Below are 19,684 nucleotides of genomic sequence, written 5' to 3'. Positions count from 1 at the left end.
TTCATCATTTAATAATGTGTTATTTAGTTTCCAAGTGTTAATTTTTCTGTTCTGGTTGATTTCTAGTTTTATGCCATTGTGATCAGAGAAAGTGCTCGATATGATTGAAATCTTCTTAAATTTGTTGAGACCACTTTTGTGCCCTAACATGTGGTCTATTCTAGAGATTGTACCATGAGCACTTGAAAAGAATGTATATTCTGCTCTATTAGGGTGAAAGGTTCTGAAGATATCTATGAGTTGATCTAGTATTTCCTTTAAGTCTGCTGTTTCTTTGTTAATTTTCTTTCTTGAGGATTTATCTAGTGATGTTAGTGGGGTATTGAAATCCCCTACTATTATAGTATTGCTGTTGATCTCGACCTTTAAATCCATCAAAGTCTGCTTTATATATTTAGGTGCTCCTATATTAGGTGCGTAGATATTTATAGTGGTTATATCTTCTTGTTGGATTTCTCCCTTTATCATTATGTAGTGACCTTCTTTATCTCTTCCTATAGCCTTTGTTTTAAAGTCCATTTTGTCTGATATAAGTATTGCTACCCCAGTTTTTTTTTTTATTTCCATTTGTGTGAAATATTTTTTTTCATGCATTTATCTTCAGTCTATGTGCATCTTTTTTTTTAAGGTGTGTTTCTTGTAGACAGCATATGTGTGGGTCCTATTTTCTTATCCACGCAGCTACCCTATGTCTTTTGATCAGATCATTTAATCCATTTACATTTAAGGTTATTACTGATATGTAATTGTTTATTGCCATTTTATTCTTTAAAATTGTATTCCTCTTTTGCTATATTCTTTTTTTCCTTTGATCTGTTTACAACAGGCCCCATAGCATTTCTTGCAGCCTTGGCTTGGTTGTAGTGAATTCCTTGAGGTTTTTTTTTGTCCGGAAAGCTTTTTTATTTCTCCTTCAATTTTAAACAATAGCCTTCCTGGATAAATTAGTCTTGGTTGTAGGCTCTTGTTCTGCATTACTTTGAATATTTCTTGCCATTCCCTTCTGGCCTCAAGTGTTTCTGTTGAGAAGTTGGAAGTCATCCTTATGGTGGCTCCTTTGTAGGTGATAGTTTTTTTTTTTCTCTAGCAGCTTTTAATATTTTCTCTTTATCACTTAGCTTTGGTATTTTAATTATGATGTGTCTTGGTGTTGATTTCTTTGGGTTTCTCTTTAATGGAGTTCTCTGTGCTTCCTGAACATGTGAGATGTTTTCCTGCCTTAATTGAGGAAAGTTTTCAGCAATGATATGTTTGAACAAAGTCTCTATCCCTTGTTCTTTCTCTTCTTCTTCAGGAACCCCTATGATGAGGATGTTATTTCTCTTCATGTTGTCACAGAGCTCTCTTAGAGTTTCCTCAGACTTTTTGAGTCTCTTTTCTTTTTCCTGCTCTGCTTCCGTGCCTTTATTTATTGTGTTCTCTAACTCACTGATTCGATTCTCAAGTTCATCCATCCTGCTTTTAATTCCTTCCATTGTGTTCTTCATTTCTGATATTGTATTTGTCATTTCTGATTCTTTTTTATTATTTCAATGTCCTTTTTTTAAAAATTATCTTTATTTTTATTCATTTTAGAGAAAGGGAGAGAGAGAGAAAGGGGGGAGGAGCAGGAAGCATCAACTCCCATATGTGCCTTGACCAGACAAGTGCAGGGATTTGAACCAGCGACCTCAGAGTTTCAGTTCAATGCTTTATTCACTACGCCACCACAGATCAGGCTCAATGTCCTTTTTTATATCTCTATCTCTTTATTTAGGTGTTCATAATGACCATCTATTGTTGTTCTAATATCTTTGAGCATCCTAATAATCATTATTTTAAACTCTGCATCTGGTAATTTGGTTATATCTGATTCATTTAGGTCCTTTTCTGGAGATTTCTCTTGACTCATTTGTGTTGCATTTTTCTGCCTTCTCATCTTCTCTGTGTAAAAGAAGGTCTTGGTCACTGGAGTTCACTGGGTGTGGCTTCTGTTCCCTTGGTATGGTCTGTCTGCAGGCCCGCCACCCCCTCTGCTGTTGCTGCCTAGGGCATTTGGGTATGGGCTTTGCCAGTGCCTGCCCACTGGGGCTGTTGCTGTGGTTTCCACCTTTCCTTCACGGGGAGGCTGTGATCAGGTGCTCGGGTGTACAAGCCTTGTTGGCCTTAGCCCTTGCCCCACCCCCATGGGTGGCGTTATGCTTGGCTCTGAGGGCAGTGGCAAGCACCTTTGCTCAGCTGCGGGTCTCTGCCTGTTTCTGGGCTTCCGCCTCGCCCTTGCAGGAGGGGCCAGCTTGTGGGACAGCTGCAAGCCTTGGCTCCACAGGCCAGGTGAGACTGTGTGCCCATGCTCAGTAGCGGGACTCTGCCTGTTCTGGGTTTTTGGCTCCACCCCCACGGGAGGAGCCGGCTCCTGTGTCAGGCCACAAGCCTCAGTTCCGTGGGTGAGGCAAGGCTGTGCTCCTGCTCAGGGGTTGGTCTCCACCACTTCCGAGGTTCCCACCCTTCTCCTGCAAGGCTGGATTACAGGCGGCCTGCAGCTGGGCTTGACCACTTTTGTACACCCCTTCCTCCCCAGCCGGGCAAGACTGAGCTCACACCTGGGCTCAGTGGTGGCCACCCGGCTTCTGCCCTTGCTGACAGGACTGTGCTTCCGCATCCTGCTGCCGCCCACCTCCATAGAGCCCTCAGTCGTGTGGGGTGCGGGCGCAGCAGCTCAGACCCTAAGACTCACTACTGTAGTCCTGAAAGCTCCCTCCTTCTAAGCGACTCTGCTCTGAGTGCCGCAGGAGAGCTTGCTTGGCTGATGTCCTGCTTCCCTTTGCTGGTATTGCTGTTTCCAGGGGAAATATTCACTTCAGATTTGGGGAGTGACTCGTCCCAGGGGTTAGGGTGGCTATTTCCCAAAATGTTTCTCCCTGTGCCTCCTAGATTACACTCTCTTCCTGCTACTCCAGTCCTCTCCTCTCTCCCCATTCCCTGGAGCCCCAGGTGAGTGGTTGTGAGAGAGGTGTTCTGCGCGTTCCCTTTAAGAAGAATCCTGGGTCTGAGAAATCAGTCTCTTTCTCACAAACAGTATGCTGTCTTATTTCCAGGAAAATACTGTCCATATGCCTCTTCTAAGCTCTGGACCCTCCCTCTCTGCTAAACTCAACTTCCTGCCACGCGAGTCTCTCCCGGCTGCCGTTTGCTCCAGGGGGCTGGGCAGCCCTCTCCGCATTTCCACTTTTCCTACTAGTCTCAGTGTGGCTTCTTCAGTGTTCCTTGGTTGAAGAGTCCCTTTAGTTTAGTCCAAAGTTGGTTTTTCCAGATGATGGTTCTTAAAATTGTTGTAATCCACTTTGGTTCTGGGAGGTGGAAGTTGGTATGTCTTCCTTCTCCATTGCCATTTTGCCCCTCCCTCTGTGTCACTAGGAAGTCACTCTCACATCTGCCATTGGGTATAGCAATCCAATAGATGGGTTTGAGAGGACGGCATGGAGAACAGTTTCTACTGTTCCTGAGCCAATGCCTGGACCATCATTTTTAACATATCTTGGAACTTGTTAGAGCAACAAAGTCTCATCTTTCCCTAATGAACCAGAAATCTGGGGATGATTCTCAGAAGTATGTTTTGTAGCAAGCAGGTGCTTCTAAGGCTTGAGAAGCGCTGCTGTAACAAATTACATCCTGTGGCCCTCAGAGGGACTCTGTGAGGAGTCTTAGGTCCTCAAGAAGTGCAATGTACTGATAAGGATGAGATAAATATTCTTCCTTTCAGTTCAATGATTTGTGGTAAATGTACACTCTCATTAACTGAGGGAAAATGTATCCATCCAAAGTCAGGGTTCTGCCAGGAAGAAATTGGGAGATTTTTTAATTTGTTTGTTTGTTTATTTATGCCAATTATGCCCTTAAGATATATGCAGAACTGCTGAAATACCTCCAGAGCTAGTTCAAATAAGAAAAAAATCCATATTCAAGCTTTAACTAGAAATGTAAAACTCAATAATTTTGTATGAGTTTAAAAGATATTTAAACCTAATCTTCTATATGATCTTTTTCTCCAGTGCACAGAAATGAGAAATGAAACTCAAATTAATATCCTTCAAGTCTTGTGTGAAACCCAGTGATTAAAGAAAGATTCAATTATGTTCTGAACCTTCTAAGGCAGACATTTTAGAACGATGTTAAAAAACAAACAAAACAAAACTTGAACACTTATCTGGTTAAACCAGAGGCTCGTGCACACATACATTATATTTTAGGAAACAGAAAAAGAAATAGTATTCGGGTATATTATAAATATAAAACATAAGAACTCTGGTTAAATTAATGATTATGGTTAAGTGAGTACCAACTGTATGCTGGGCCTCGTGCTAAGACTGTTACATTATCATATGAAAACTTCAGAATCAACACTTCCTACTTTACAGAAGGGAAACCTGGGAATTGCAAGGATAAGGATATACCCAAGGCCATCAGGTAGTAAGTGGTATAGAGTTAGTACTTGACTTAATCATGCCTTAAATCAAAACTGATGTAATTTACTGTTAGAGTATACTGCCAAAGATCTGGAGACTTCAGATTCCTGATACTCCCAGTTTCTACTATCTATATCTTTGGTATAAATGCAGGATGTGAAGCGTGTCTGTTGAAATAGCAAAGCCCTTACTCCATCTTACCAGAGCACCTATGAAAACACATTTGTAAGTTCCACATACAGCTACACTTTTACCTTCCCAGAGCGGATGGAAATTTCCCTTTTTATTATTGTTCATCACAAAGTTGGAGATCGATGGTGGACTCTTCCCTGCCTGCACCAGGAGTGTTACTCTTGAGGTACATTTGGAATAGAAATGGAGATATGAAGAAGCACATATTCAAATTTTTGTGAGATGTGAAGGCCTTATTGGAAAGTCTCCTCTTCTGCATGCTCCCTGTGGCATTTTAAGATAAAAGTCAGTATTATATCCACAAAGGAAGGCCTTGGAAAAGGAGAGTTAAGAAAAAAGTACACAGGGCCATAACATTCTAGAGGTGCTGGCCACCACTCTAATATAGGAGTTACTAATAGTACCCACCTTAAAGGGAGGGTGTATTACACAAGGTAGTGCAGGTAATAAATACCCTTCGATCTGTGTCTACCACAGAGGCGATGTTCAATACCTGTTATTACCATCATTGTTGTCACTATTATCATGTTCATTATGGAGTTTTATGTACAAACACAGCCTTCACACAAGCCCATACTGACCATCTCCCACTCACAGTGGCCAGTTTGACTTTACTGAAATGGTTAGTAAGGTCTCTCTGAACTGAGGTTCAAGTCTATAGATCTGTAAGCAAGGCCTAAGTGTCTTGTTTGGCTTTTGTGTTATCTCAGACACTTGATAACCTGTGTAAATAGTCTTTGACCAAGGTGGCAGGACTTATATGCTATTGGGTGTCACTGTGCTTTAGAAATTGATATCCTAAAGGACCTGTAGGGTATTAGTAAGAATGAGGTAAGGGATATGATTTACTTATCTGTGTCTTTAGGCAGAGAGTATATTTGATCTCAGTGTGATGCATTAACTCTACCTCCAGGTTTATTTTTATAAATCAGTGTAATCTCAAGACACTTTCCAAAGTGCTCATTTCTTTTAACCCTATTCTATATATTTTATTGTGGTTTTTATCACCTAGTCATTATCCAATCAAACAATAGCTAGTTTATTAGTGAAATAGGCTTGTTTTTAAGTTGTTTCTTAGAAGAGTCCCTCACCATTTTGTACCACAAAACGGTGATGTTTATACTACTGATGCAAAATGCAGGGTAAGCAGCTTTGCTACCAGAAGTGGCTTTTAAGTCCATGGTTCCCCTTCTGGTCACAGGGCATGGACACAGAAGATATGCAGTGATTGTCAGAAGTAAATGAAAAAACAGACAAAAAAAATGTGTCCAGAGTCTGGCCCTGAGTGCAGGTATCATGCCTGTAAAGGCTTATCTCTCCACATGAACTTCCCATTGGGGAGTAAACGTGCTTGCTCAACCCTCGTGTTAATCATGAGTACAAAGCTGTGGGCTTGCATCTAGAGACCAAAGTGGGAATGGCACTGGGATAATAGGATTTCTGTCAGCAATGGAGCTAAATGACACAGGTCAGTGGTTCTCCTTTGTTAGAACTGAGAACAGGAGGAGCCGAATGACCCTGAGCAGGAAGGTGGCGCCTGGGAGTCTAGGAAGCCTGGCATGATTGGAAAGAAATCAGGGATTTAAAGGGAAAAGCATGACATGAGAGGCTATTCTGCGGGAAGCAGGCGTTATGGTCATTTAAATTCATTTCTGATGTAGAACAACCGATTCAATGGTGAGGCTGGAATGGAGAACAGGTGTAGGCTGAGTTCTATTACTTATATTTATATAGCAAAGAAAAGCTACAAGGTACATCTATGCTCCTGGTCATCGGTTTTAACTCATTATTGGAAATTCAGGGCTTGAAAGAGCAACTTTTTCTTTTTCAGTGAACATCTACCTTCATCCACTGTGGCTGATGTGCATTTTTCACATGGCTGGAGGACCTTACTTTAGATGGAGGCCGCCAAACTTTCACGGTAAATGACAAGATAGGAAATATTTTAGATTTTCTGCTTATATTGTCTCTGCTACAACTACTCAATTTTGCCAGTATAGCATGAGAGAAGATACAGGTAGTACATGAACAAATGAGTGTGTCTGTGTTCAAATTATACTTTATTTAAGAAATAGGCACTAGTCTCCATTTGGTCCATAGTCCAGAGTTCATTGGCCTCTGTTCCACAAACTGGTTTTGCTTTTTAAGCTTAATCCTACTAATAACAATAGAGGACTAACATAAAACCTGTGATTTTTTTTTTTTTTTTGATGTTGACAGTGCTTCCTGGTGCTCTAGTCTCATGAGTGGCCTCCTTTGACTCACCTGAATGAGGATTGGGTAAACCTCAATTAATTGTATGACCAATACTGCCTTCCTACTGGTCCCAACTTTAAATATGAGTTTACCTTGGTGAGTTTTTGTCTCAGAGCCAGCTTTCTCTAAATTTTGTACTTGTTCTTATCCTTATCTTTGCCCTGCGGTCCAAAGGTAAGGTCAGAATTTTCATTAAGCAACATGGAGGAAGTATGTGAGGTTTTCTTGGTTGTATTCACAGAAATGATAAATAATTGAAATGTATTCAGAGTCAGCTTCAGCCATCTGAAAAATCCTCAAAATGCCATTGACAAAAAGCTAATACTTTGGAGGGAAAAGCTGTTTTACATCGCTGATGATTTAATCTCTCAGAAAGTAAGGGAAAGAAGGTTCTGCTGGATAGGCTATCATGAATAATCAGGGGAGAACAGATTAGAAGTATGAATAGACAGCAAAACTAAGGATAAATGATGTCATCATCTGAGATTTCTATTGTGTTCAAGACCATTGGCTAAAATCAAATAAGTAAACTAAGAAGTATATTTCTTTCCAAAGAGGAAAGATATAGAAAGAGAAACTAAATATTTAGAAAAACAAAGACAGAAAAATTTATGTTCTTTACATCTGCAACAAGAAAATTAACAGAGATATTTGATTTTATGATGATAGATCACTTAACAAGATCATACTTTCTCTAGGGCCACGCAAGTAAACTAAATAGTGACTCAAAAAAAGAGTAAGCTTGGATTTCAGACAAGTGGGTGATCTTTTACCCATCTTCTTTGGTTATACCCATCTTCTATTTAGTTAATTTTGAGCTTTTTTGATGGTCCTTTGCCTTAGGGATGCTTATTAAAAATTACTAAATCTTGGCACTGGCTGGTTGGCTCATGGTTGAGCATTGGCCCAGTCTGTGGAAGTCTCAGGTTCGATTCCAGTCAGGGCACACAGGAGAAGCAACCATCTGTTTCTCCCCCTCCCCACCTTTCTCTTTTTCTCTCCTCCTTTCCTCCTGCAGCCATGGATTGATTAGAGTGAGTTGGCTCCAGGAGCTGAGGATGGCTCCATGGCTTCTTTATCAAGTGCTAAAAAAATGGCTCCAGTTGCAATAGAGCAAGGGCCTCAGATGGGCAGAGCATCGCACCCAGTGGGCTTGTTGGGTGGATTCCAATTGGGGCATATGAGGGAGTCTCTTTCTGTCTCCCCTCCTCCCACTAAAAAAAAATTATTTAACTTTGACCCTCAATCTATAGCAATTGAGTTAGAATTTCTAGGCATGTGAACTTGGGCATCTGTGACATTAACGGAAATTTTTGTGAATCTCAGCCACTCTGAAGTATGAGAATCACTCCTATTCCCATCCCCTGGGACAAAATATTCCCTCATTCAATAAGCAAGTATTACTCAGCAACGCCTATGGAAAAGCCATTATTATAGACTGAATTGTGTCCATCCCCAAATTCATATAGGAAAGCCTAACTTCAATGGAAGTGTAGCCTTTAGAGAGATGATTTAAGGTTAAATGAGGTCATAAGCACAGGACCCTAATCCAATCTTACCGTGCTCTTACAAACAGAGGAAATCTGGGCACACAAAGGAACACCATGGTTGTATGTGCACAAGGGAAAGGCCATGTAAAATCACAAACATAAGGTAGGCATCAGCAAGCCAAGGAGAGAAGCCTCAGGAAAAAAAATAAACCTGCCAACACTTTGACTTTGAACTTTTAACTTCAGGAACTGTGAGAAAATAAAATTTCTGTTCTTGAAGCTTCCAGCCTGTACTATTTTCTTATGGCAGCCCTAGCAAACTAATACAGGCACTGGCTAAGAAGATAGAAATCTAGCCTTTAAGAAAATGAGAGTGCAGTGTAAAAAAAAGGTCCAGTCAGCACTTTCCAGTGAAGACCGAAGACTGTGTTTCCCGGGCTAGAGCTGAAACGCCAAAGATGTCTGCGGGAGCAGAGTGGAGCAGCTCATCGGGAGCAGAGCAGAGCTGCCTCTTGGAGAGAGGCTTGGCCCCAGGCTGCCTCACAGCTGTGCTGTTCTGACAGCTTTGCTGCATTACCACTGAGCTGTTTGCACTGAATAAAGTTTCTTTCTTCAGGACCCCCCACCCCCCAAAAACAAAAGATCTAACCACATGCAAAATTCACAATGAAGCAAGGCATAGCTTGGCAGCTACTGGAGGAGCACCTGTGACAGTAAGACAGAGGGCTCCCACCCACAGAGCTTGTTCTTCGTGTCAGCGCTTTACAGAAACTACCAAACATCCATTTGATAACTCTGGAGATAAGATTTATTATCATCTCCATTCTATAGATAAGGAAATTGAGGTTCGGAGGAATTATATATGTAACACAAAGTTACCCAGCAAATAAGAGGCAAGTTAACGGTTTGAACCCAAAATTTTCAGTGGTCATAGGTGATATTCTTAAGAATTCAGGTGAGCCTCATAGTACTCAGCAGGTCAGGGCAGGAGGCTGGAACCCTGATCGGCAGATGGAGCACTCTTCCAGACTGGAGGCAACATAATCACATAGGATGTGGGCTTGTCTGGTTTGAAATAGTGAAAAGTTTTGGAACATCTCTTATCTGGTGCTGACACTAGCTCATCACAGGAAGGAAGGATTGCTAACATATACTAAGAAGTTCCAGAGGCCTAATCTGGTGCCCCATGGCCTCATATATGATGAAGACACAACTTCACTCATTGGCCCTCTTCACTGGTTTATTACACGTATTGAGAGTGTAATAATTATAAATTATTTACATTTATCATTTATAATAATTATAAATGATATAATCTATTGTAAGAACTCAGCAAATGTTAGCAGAAGTGACAATCATGATGCTTGTAAGAGAGTCCCACAACGTGTAGAAAAAGGCAAGCAGCTAAAGAAAGGGAGAGGAAAGGGAAAAATGAGCCATGGTGTCTACTAAATGGGAATCAGGGCCTTCCTTTGTCTAGTCCAGTGGTTCTCAAAGTGTGTGCCCTAGATTTCCAGGTGCGCCTTATGGTATTCCAGAGAAATATGTGCCTGTTGGGGACCAAAAAGCCAATAGGGTTTTTGGAGTTTAGATTTTGGGGGATAGAGGTGTGGGGAATTGGCTGTAAACTGACAGTCTGCCCAACCCCCACCTCACTTGCCTGATTAGGTTGCAATAGGCTGTTTGTTAAACTGTGGTGCTGGATTATTTACACTACCCCCCATGTTCCCCAGAAAGACCGGAGGTAAGTTTCTTCTATCCTTTGTTTGGTGTAAAGTTAAGATGATATGTATGGTGGGGTTTTTTTTGCACTCAACAAAATTAAGAGTAAAAAGAGAGGAATACTTCATTCAATGTATTGACAAGGAAATGAGAGTTTGACTTTCAAATATATGCCCAAACATTGAAGAAATCACTAGGACACCATCAGATTCATGTTTCTCATAAACACAAGAATGAAAAAACTTAAACAGGGGTCCCCAAACTTTTTACACAGGGGGCCAGTTCACTGTCCCTCAGACCATTGGAGGGCCGGACTATAAAAAAAACTATGAACAAATCCCTGTGCACACTGCACATATCTTATTTTAAAGTAAAAAACCAAAACGGGAACAAATACAATATTTAAAATAAAAAAAATAAGTAAATTTAAATCAAGAAACTGACCAGTATTTCAATGGGAACTATGGGCCTGCTTTTGGCTAATGAGATGGTCAATATGCTCCTTTCATTGACCACCAATGAAAGAGGTGCCCCTTCCAGAAGTGCAGCGGGGCCGGATAAATGGCCTCAGGGGGCCGCATGTGGCCCGCGGGCTGTAGTTTGAGGACCCCTGACTTAACACATTCGTGCTGGGACCTGCCAAATTTACTAAATCTTACTAAGAATGTATCTATATATATAAAAAGATAAACTTTTGTCATTTAAAAAAATTTTTAACTCCTCTTTTTTATGAATTCTAAAAAGTATAACTCAAAAAATTTAACATAAAAATGTTTTTTAATGTCAGAATAAATTTAATTTTGTCGTATTTATTTCATTTAATCACCATAAAAGCACCCTAGACTTTATATTTTTTCTTTAATATTTGACTTAATTATTATAACATATTTCTCAGAAATTTGTATATAGTGTGCCTAATTATTTGTAGGATTTTAAATGTGCCCCAACTTCAAAAAGTTTGAGAACCACTTGTCTAGTCTATGCCTTTGTCCTTCCCTCTCCTTCTTTGACACTTTTAGTCACTGGTTTTCTCTCTGGATCCCTCCTTAAGAATGTCTATTTCTTTCATTGGTGAATTAGTCAATCAATCCAATCATATGTTCTTTTATTTACTAATTTAGCAAAGTTGTTGAGCATCACTCTTCTTGGAGGCCACAAAAAGAGTAGGCTGATCACTTTGCTTCTAAGGACACAGTGCCATTTCTGCGCTCATATCCTGGTTTAGGGAAGCTCTGTTATATACCTTGTCAAGGTTGGAGGCCACAGTAGTCATAGAACCTATCATTTCTATTTGCATATAAGGGAATCAAGGTTAGTTATTGCGTAACTATTAACAGGGGTTGCTTGAATTTAGGTTGGTTTACTCTGACTACACTAAACAGTGTTCAAGTATTAATCAAGAAGCAGTCATATCAAGCTCTGAGTGACAAGTATTATAAAAAAACTATAAACTCAGTATTGAGGTTTAAGGTAGAGAAAAAAATGTCACCCAGATGAAGTAATCACAGAGGGCTTAATGGTGGAGGTGGGATTGAAACTGTAATTTGAAGGAAGAAAACTTTTTGTTTCTTTGATCTGAAAAACAGAAATTCCCTAAATCTGGGGCCTGAAGTGTGTTTGTTTGTTTATTTATTTATCTTCCATTTTCAAAACTCTTCTTTTTTAAAAACAATGGTCCTATTTATTGGTTAAAATATAACATAGGTTTCAAGTGTACAATCTATACTGCACCATCTGTACATTGTACTGTTCATTCACCATATGAAGTCCACCTCGTCCTACCCCTTTCCCTCTTGTAATCACCATACTGTTTTCTGTGTTTATGATGTGGGTTTCTTTTGTGTGTGTGTGTGTGTTTTTTTTGCTGAATCCTCCTTGTTCACCCTCCCCTCTGACAGTGGTCAGTCTGTTTTCTGTATCTATGAGTCAGTTTGTTTGTTTATTTATTTTTTATTAGCTTCCACCTATGAGAGAAATCATATAGTATTTGTCTTTCTCTGATGGGCTTATTTCACTGAGCATGTTGCTCTCCAGGTCTATCCATGCTGCCACAGAAGGTAAAATTTCCTTCCTTTTTTATGGTCATATAGCATTCCATTGTGTATATGTACCACAGCTTTATTTATCCACTCATTTACAGATGGGCACTAGGGCTGCTTCCAAACCTTGGCTATCTTAAAAAAATGCTGCAATGAATACAATGGTGGCATATATTCTTTTGAATAAGTGTTTACAGTTTATTCAAGATATATTCCCAGAAGTAGAATCACTGGGTCATAAGGCAAATCCATTTTTAATTTTTGAGGTAACTCCATATTGCTTTCTATTGTGGCCATATCAATCTGCATTCTCATCAACAGTGCACGAGGGTTCCATTTTCTCCACATCCTCGCCAACACTTGTAGTTTTTTGCTTATTGATGATAGACATAATGACAGGTGAGGTGATATCTCATGTTTTTTTTATAAATAAATTTTTATTAATTTTAATGGGGTGACATCAATAAATCAAGGTACATATATTCAAAGAAAACATGTGCAGGTTATCTTGTCCTTTAATTATGTTGCATACCTATCACCCAAAGTCAGATTGTCCTCCGTCACCTTCTATCTAGTTTTCTTTGTGCCCCTCCCCCTCCCCCTTCCCCTCTCCCTCCTTCCCCCCCCACCCCCTGTAACCACCACACTCTTGTCCATGTTTCTTAGTCTCGTTTTTATGTCCCACCAAGGTATGGAATCATGCAGTTCTTGTTTTTTTCTGATTTACTTAGTTCACTCTGTATAATGTTATCAAGATCCCACCATTTTGTTGTAAATGATCCGATGTCATCATTTCTTATGGCTGAATAGCATACCCTAGTGCAGTGGTTCTCAACCTGTGGGTCACAACCCCGGCTTAGGCTTAGGCGACCCCTGTGTTTTGGTCATTCGACCCCCGCCGGGGTCACGACCCACAGGTTGAGAACCGCTGCCCTAGTGTATATGTGCCACATCTTCTTTACCCAGTCTTCTATTTTTTTCACAGTGATTAAAGCCTTTAAGTAAACTCTTGGCCAATACAAAAACAATCCATAAAAGAGTAGTGTCCTTAACATGTTCACCAAGTCCAAGTTGGCACCAACACCATTCCAAATCCTTGTGTATGCAGCCCAACCCCAGTTCAGTCCGTTAGGAGCTGTCACAAGGAGCAGGAGTCCAGGAAAAGTCCACATCCAGGGAAATGTCCGCATGGCGCTGGAATTGTTGTCACAGTTCTATACTTTGCAGCTCATGTCCAAGTCCCAATGACCGCTGCTTCTAGCTGGTAATGATTCAGGTAGACTGAAAAAGCCATCTGCAGCATGTGTGGAGATGGAGCTTCTGTTCTCCTCTGCCTGGAGAGATAAGACCAGGTTGCTTTTCCCTGGAGCTCTGCAACTGTGGCGTGGTAAAGAGAACCTTGGGATACACTAAGTTCCTGCCATGCGAGTCTCTCCCTGCTGCCGTTCACTCCGGGGAGCTGGGCAGCCCTCTCCGCGTTTCCGCTTTTCCTACCAGTCTCAGTGTGGCTTCTTCAGTGTTCCTTGGTTGAAGAGTCCTCTTAGTTTAGTCCAAAGTTGGTTTTTCCAAATGATAGTTCTTAAAATTAGTTTGTAATCCACTTTGGTTCTGGGAGATGGAGGTTGGTGCGTCCGCCTACTCCATCACCATCTTGTCTTCCGATATCTCATTTTTAACTTGTGTTTCTGTGATGATTAGTGGTGTTGAATATCTTTTCATATGTCTACTGGTCATCTGTATGTCCTCTTTGGAGAAGTGTTTATTCAGGTCCTTTGCCCATTTTTTTAGTTGGATTGTTTGGTTTTTCTGGTGCTGAGTTTAACAAATTCTTCATAAATTTTGGGTATTAACCCCTTATCAGATGTATCATTGGTGAATATATTCTTTCATTTGGTGGATTTTCTTTTCACTTTGTTGATGAATTTCTTTGAATAGACAGGTGATAGTGTGTCAGAGATTATGTAGCCCATTGCTGATAAAGAGATGAAATTCAATATCATCATAAACTGGGCTTGTCTTAGTTGCTTGTTTATTGCTATTTAAGCAATCAAGGTTTAAATAAAATATTGAAAGAGAAATGGAAAATGATGCCAAAAGAAATAAATCAAACTTAATTAGTTTCCACGTACACACCTCTTATTCAGGCCCCCACTGGCTTCCTCTCTGGTCCCTGTCAATTTGAAGAATGCGATTGACCAAATTAGCATAGATACTCTGAGGGCAAAGACAAACAGATGTACTTTTCAGAGTTGAACAAAAAAATAATAATTTTGTTAAAGCTTATAAAATTAGACTTTTATGCATTTTTAAAAAGTGGGTGCAGTTTCCTAGAATGCTTACTCAGGAGTTAAAATGAAAATAATTAGCTACTTTACACAATTATTATTACTTGATTATATAATTGTGTAATAATAGAAAGCATTCCATTGATTATTACCCCATGGATGAAGAAAAAACAACAACCACATTTTCTCTAAATTAGCTTTATTCAAAGCAGAAGAAAACCCAAAACTCATTGCTGACCCATGATGTAATGTTGGAAACATTTTAATCCATCCCACTCTTTCTTTGATGTCTTAAAATGCCAAACCAGCTTATTCATATTGTATAAATTATGATCACAGGGCAAGAACAGCTTTCTCATTTTCTGTGCGTGACACACATAAGTATGAAATTGCTACTTCATAAATGTACTCTTGTTTTTTCTTTATTAAACTGAAGATGACAAGAATTCACCATTCACAAAACATATACTTACTAGGCATAAATATGTTTTTAATTTATAAAATGTGCAAAAGTCTCTTTTTTTGTCTTGTTTATGAAAAATGCTTAGTGTTGCAGATTTTCCCCCCAGGGTTTTTATCTGTGAAGTGCAGTGGCTCATTTGCATATTTCTAGTGTCATGAAAATTTAAGGTTATAGGCCCTAAGTGAGTGATATTCTATTTTACTTGATAAATTTGGCTGCAAACAGCCTCTGAATCTATCAACTGTTAAGTGTATTTTTCTTTTTCTTTTAAATTGCACAATGGACTAAAATTCTACATCCAATTGAAAAGCTTTTTAAGAAGTGAGAGTTTTACTTTAGATAAATTACTGTAGAACATTATGGCTATTTAAAATAACAAAATACATATTTTGTGTGTGTGTGTGTGTGTGTGTGTGTGTGTGTGAGAGAGAGAGAGAGAGAGAGAGAGAGTTAGAGACAGAGAGGGGGACAGATAGGGACAAACAGACAGAAAGGAAGAGAGATGAGAAGCATTAGTTCTTCATTGCAGCACCTTAGTTGTTCATTGATTGCTTTCCCATATTGCCTTGACTGGGGGGCTAGAGCAGAGCGAGAGCAGAGCGAGTGACCCCTTGCTCATGTCAATGACCTTTGGGTTCAAGCCAGCGACCATAGGGTCATGTCTATGATCCCACATTCAAGCCAGCAACCCTGTGCTCATGTTGATGAGCCTACGCTCAAGCCAGTGACCTCGATTTTGCAGGCCTATGCTCTATCTACTGCATCACCACCAGGTCAGGCAAAAAATATACACTTTTGATTGATTTATTTTGGTATTAATATATTCTCCCAAATTCTTCTTTAAAAAAGAAGAATTTTAAGAAACCTCTACATATATAATCACTGGGAGAATTTCCAACTAAGATTATTCTTTAAATTCCAGGCTATCTATGTATCTGTGTAGTGCATAACCCTAAACTATAAATAACGTTAACTTTGATAGTGTCCTGCCTGGCTGGAGCCAAGGTCAATTAATTACAAATAAGTGCAGATAAAATTTTATTTTGCACGAAAAAAAATATTCTTGAGACAAAGCCCAGAACAAAATAATTGGACCCTTGGTGAGGTGTTTATACAATAGTGGTTAGAGGCAGGGAGGGGGTAGCAAAGGGAAAAGGAGAGAGAGGGAAAAGAAAAGGGCTGCTGTGTTCTAGGACCCAAAAGTGAGCTGATGAGATCACGAAATGAAGTCGTTGTCAGTAACTGTCTCTGCTCCCTGGAATATTTGCAGGTGGACCAGAGCCCAACAATGTGGAGTGGGAGAAGGACAGTGAGATAGAAACCTCAAACAGGCTTTGGAAACACTTTAGTTCCACTGCTATGAATACAAAAAGAGATGATTCAGTGAGAGAGAGAGTCTAAGATGGCGATGGAGTAGGCGGACGTTCCAACTGCCACCTCCCAGGACCAAATTGGACATCTTGAAAAACCAACTTTGCACTAAATGAAGAGAACTCTATAACCAAGTATCATAAAGAAGCCATACCGAAACTGGTAAGATGGGTGGAGATGCAGAAAGGGCTGCTGCGCTCCCAGGAGTGAAGGGTGACTGAGGGACTCTCACTCTGGGGAGGGTTACCTGAGAGGTGTGGGTGCTTAGCCCCAGGCCCGGAGCCTCAGGCTAGAGCCCCAGTGTCTAGAAGAGGCACCCACACAGTATTTGGTGGTGAAAAGAGCAGGGTTTCTGTCTGAGAGAAAGTGACAGAGCTCTCTGAGATGCAGACTCTGTCTTAAAGGGCCCGTGCAGAAAATTTCATTCACAGCCACTTTCCTGGGGCTCCGGTGGAGGGAGAGCTGAGAGGACTGGAGTTGCATGAGGAAAGTATAAAGTTGGAGGCCCAGGGAGAGACACTGTGGGGGACAGCCACCAGAACACCTGTGCTGAGTTATTCTCCAGTACTTCAGTTGCAATCTTTCTTAGGTAGAGCAGCATCAACCTGGGGAAAAGCAACTTCTCTGCCCTCAGGAGTCTTTCCTACCCCAATCATGGTGACAGATCATTCTGAGAGCCCAGGAAGCAGGAGGCATGTCAGTGACTCAGTTTTCTGGTGTTGAGACCAAAGCGTTCCCCCACATGCTCCTGCTTCTAGAACTGGTACTTTCACCTCATGAGAGACTCAGTAGAAACTGTCCCGAGAGCAGGCAGACCACACATCTGGGTCTCAGAGGCCACACCCACCAGACTCCTGGGGTTACACCCTACTGAGGTTTGTGAAAAAAACATCTGGACAGACTGACACTTGGGGCCAAGGGGTGGAGCCACACCCACCACCCTTCCTAATTCCTGAATTGCTGCAGGTGCCAGACTCTAGCAGAAGTATTTTCAGTGGCTGAGTCTAACAAGCAGGCAGCAGACAGAGGCTGCAGGAGGCAGGACTCAGGGAAACTTGGCCTTTTAAGCAGACATTCCCCCAGGCCCAGTGTGGGTAAAAGCCAACCTAGGAGTGCAGCTTGGTATTTTCATGTACACCTGGGCCCAGCAAAGGCAGCCACAAACTCTGGATTGCTTGTAGCTCCAAGAAGGTTGCTGAGGGCCAGTCATGGGCAGTGTCTCTGACTGGTCTGTGCTGGGTTCCTGCCAGGGAGGCCCAGGGCTGGCACATCCAGGGGCCATCTGTTGAAAGCATTGGTTTAGGACTTAACAACCCTTGCTAGAGTGATATCCTAAAGAAAGGCTCCTCACACCTGGCCCAGCTGAGGTGAGTTACACTCTCTATGACCAGCACCAGCACAGTGGCTCATGTGCATTGGATAGGGCAGTAGTTGGCAAACACATTAGTCAACAGAGCCAAATATCAACAGTACAACAATTGAAATTTCTTTTGAGAGCCAAATTTTTAAAACTTAAACTATATAGGAAGGTACATTGTTATTAACTTAATTAGGGTACTCCTAAGCTTGCCTTTCCTAAAAACGTCTTCAATCTGAATGTGGCTCACGAGCTGCAGTTTGCCAGCCACTGGGATAGAGTGAAGCTTCACAGTCAGCCAGCCTGGGTGCAAGATATCCTGCCCTGCACCGCCAGATTCCACAGGGGGAAGGGAGAAAGGCTTGGAGTGTAGGCATTTAACATGTGGGTCCCTATGAGTCTGTTTTTGGAATGGTAAAGGGGTTTAGCTACTTTTGGAAGGGGTCACAGTCAGCCCCAGGAGAAGACTCTCTCAGTCTTCCTCCCTGGACATTATCCTTATGGGGGCTCCTCTGTAGGCTCCTCAGTCTTTCTTCCTTCAGCTGGTCTCACCAGCTGAACTTCTGCAGAAGGAACTGGTGGCCACACTCTGTCTGAACCTGCTGCTCACCCTGTTGACAGAAATAAAATTTGAGTATCCAGCAGTGGCTGAGGGATTAATCTCTGGAGTAGGGGCCACCCTTCCCATACTAAGTTCCTGACCAAGAAATCCCCGATGTAGGGGGTCCCACTAAAGTTGTATTCACATCCTCAGCTACTCTAACCCACCAAGCTTGCAACCTGTAGAGGTTTTGGTTGGGTGAGACCAGTCTGAGCCCACACTATAGTCTTTCTACAGAAGACTCTGTGGGAAGAGTTGGCAGCTGCAAGAGTAAGAGGAGCAACTGAAAAGTGAAGGCAAATTTTATGGAACTTGGGGCTTTTATGGAGCTACTGTCATCTCTAAGCAGGAGGAAGTTGATTCTTATACAAAGGTCAGCCCCTCCCACACTACCCAGGCACAGAAAATGCAGAAACAAACAGTGATAAGTGCAGTAGCTGCAGACAGGTAGCCCACAGCAACTTACACACAACAGCTGAAACCAACCCAAGAAAATCTAGAGCCAACACAACTGGTACTGGGTGGCAGATAGCACCAACCCCCAACTCAGCTAGCTACGCAAGCAGCATACCCAAAAGTGAAGTCTAACAGGCACCAGACACGGTGGAGAATAAATATGCCCAACAGGTCAGACATAGCACAGTGTGTAATACACATGATCAAGTTTGATGCTTAGGGCCAGCCAGCCTAAAGGGATAACCATACCCATGAAAGGACCAACTGCATTCAATATTCACATACAATAAGAGAGAAAATAGTACCCTCAAGAAGCATTCCTAGAACAAGAAAAACAGGTGGCCTGGAGGTCAGTACCACCAAGCCCATCATCTTCATATAGACACCACAAAAATTTCAAAGTCAGACAGTACTACCTAATGCACAGACAAAATGGCCAGACAGAGAATGCGACCCAAATGAATCAACAAGAGAAATCCCCAGAAAAGAACTGAATGAGATAGAAGTAACCAAAATACCAGATGCAGAGTTTAAAATAATGATTTTTAGGATTTTCAAGGATCTTAGAGCAAAAATGGATGAACATAATGAGCACCTAAATAAAGAGATAGCAAGCATCAAAAAGGACATTAAAAGCATAAAAAAAGAACTAGTCAGAAATGACAAATACAATAACAGAAATGAAGACTGAACTAGAAGGAATCAATAGCAGGATGGATGAAGCAGAGGATTAAATCAGTGACTTAGAGGACAAGAGAAAAGAAATCATGAAAGCAGAGCAGCAAAAAGAAAAGAGGCTCAAAAAGACAAAGAAAACTCTAAGAGAACTCTGTGGCAATAAGAAGAGAAACAACATCCGCATCATAGTTGTGCTTGAAGAAGAGAACAAATAAGGGATAGTGAACCTGTTTGAAAAAACCATAGCTGAAAATTTACCTAAATTGATGAAGGAAAAAGTCACATACATAGAGTTTCATTAAAGAGGAACTCAATGAGGCCTACACCAAGGC

Source organism: Saccopteryx leptura, chromosome 3, assembly GCF_036850995.1.
Source record: "Saccopteryx leptura isolate mSacLep1 chromosome 3, mSacLep1_pri_phased_curated, whole genome shotgun sequence".
Lineage (NCBI taxonomy): Eukaryota > Metazoa > Chordata > Mammalia > Chiroptera > Emballonuridae > Saccopteryx > Saccopteryx leptura.
Note: the sequence above shows the minus strand (reverse complement) of the source record.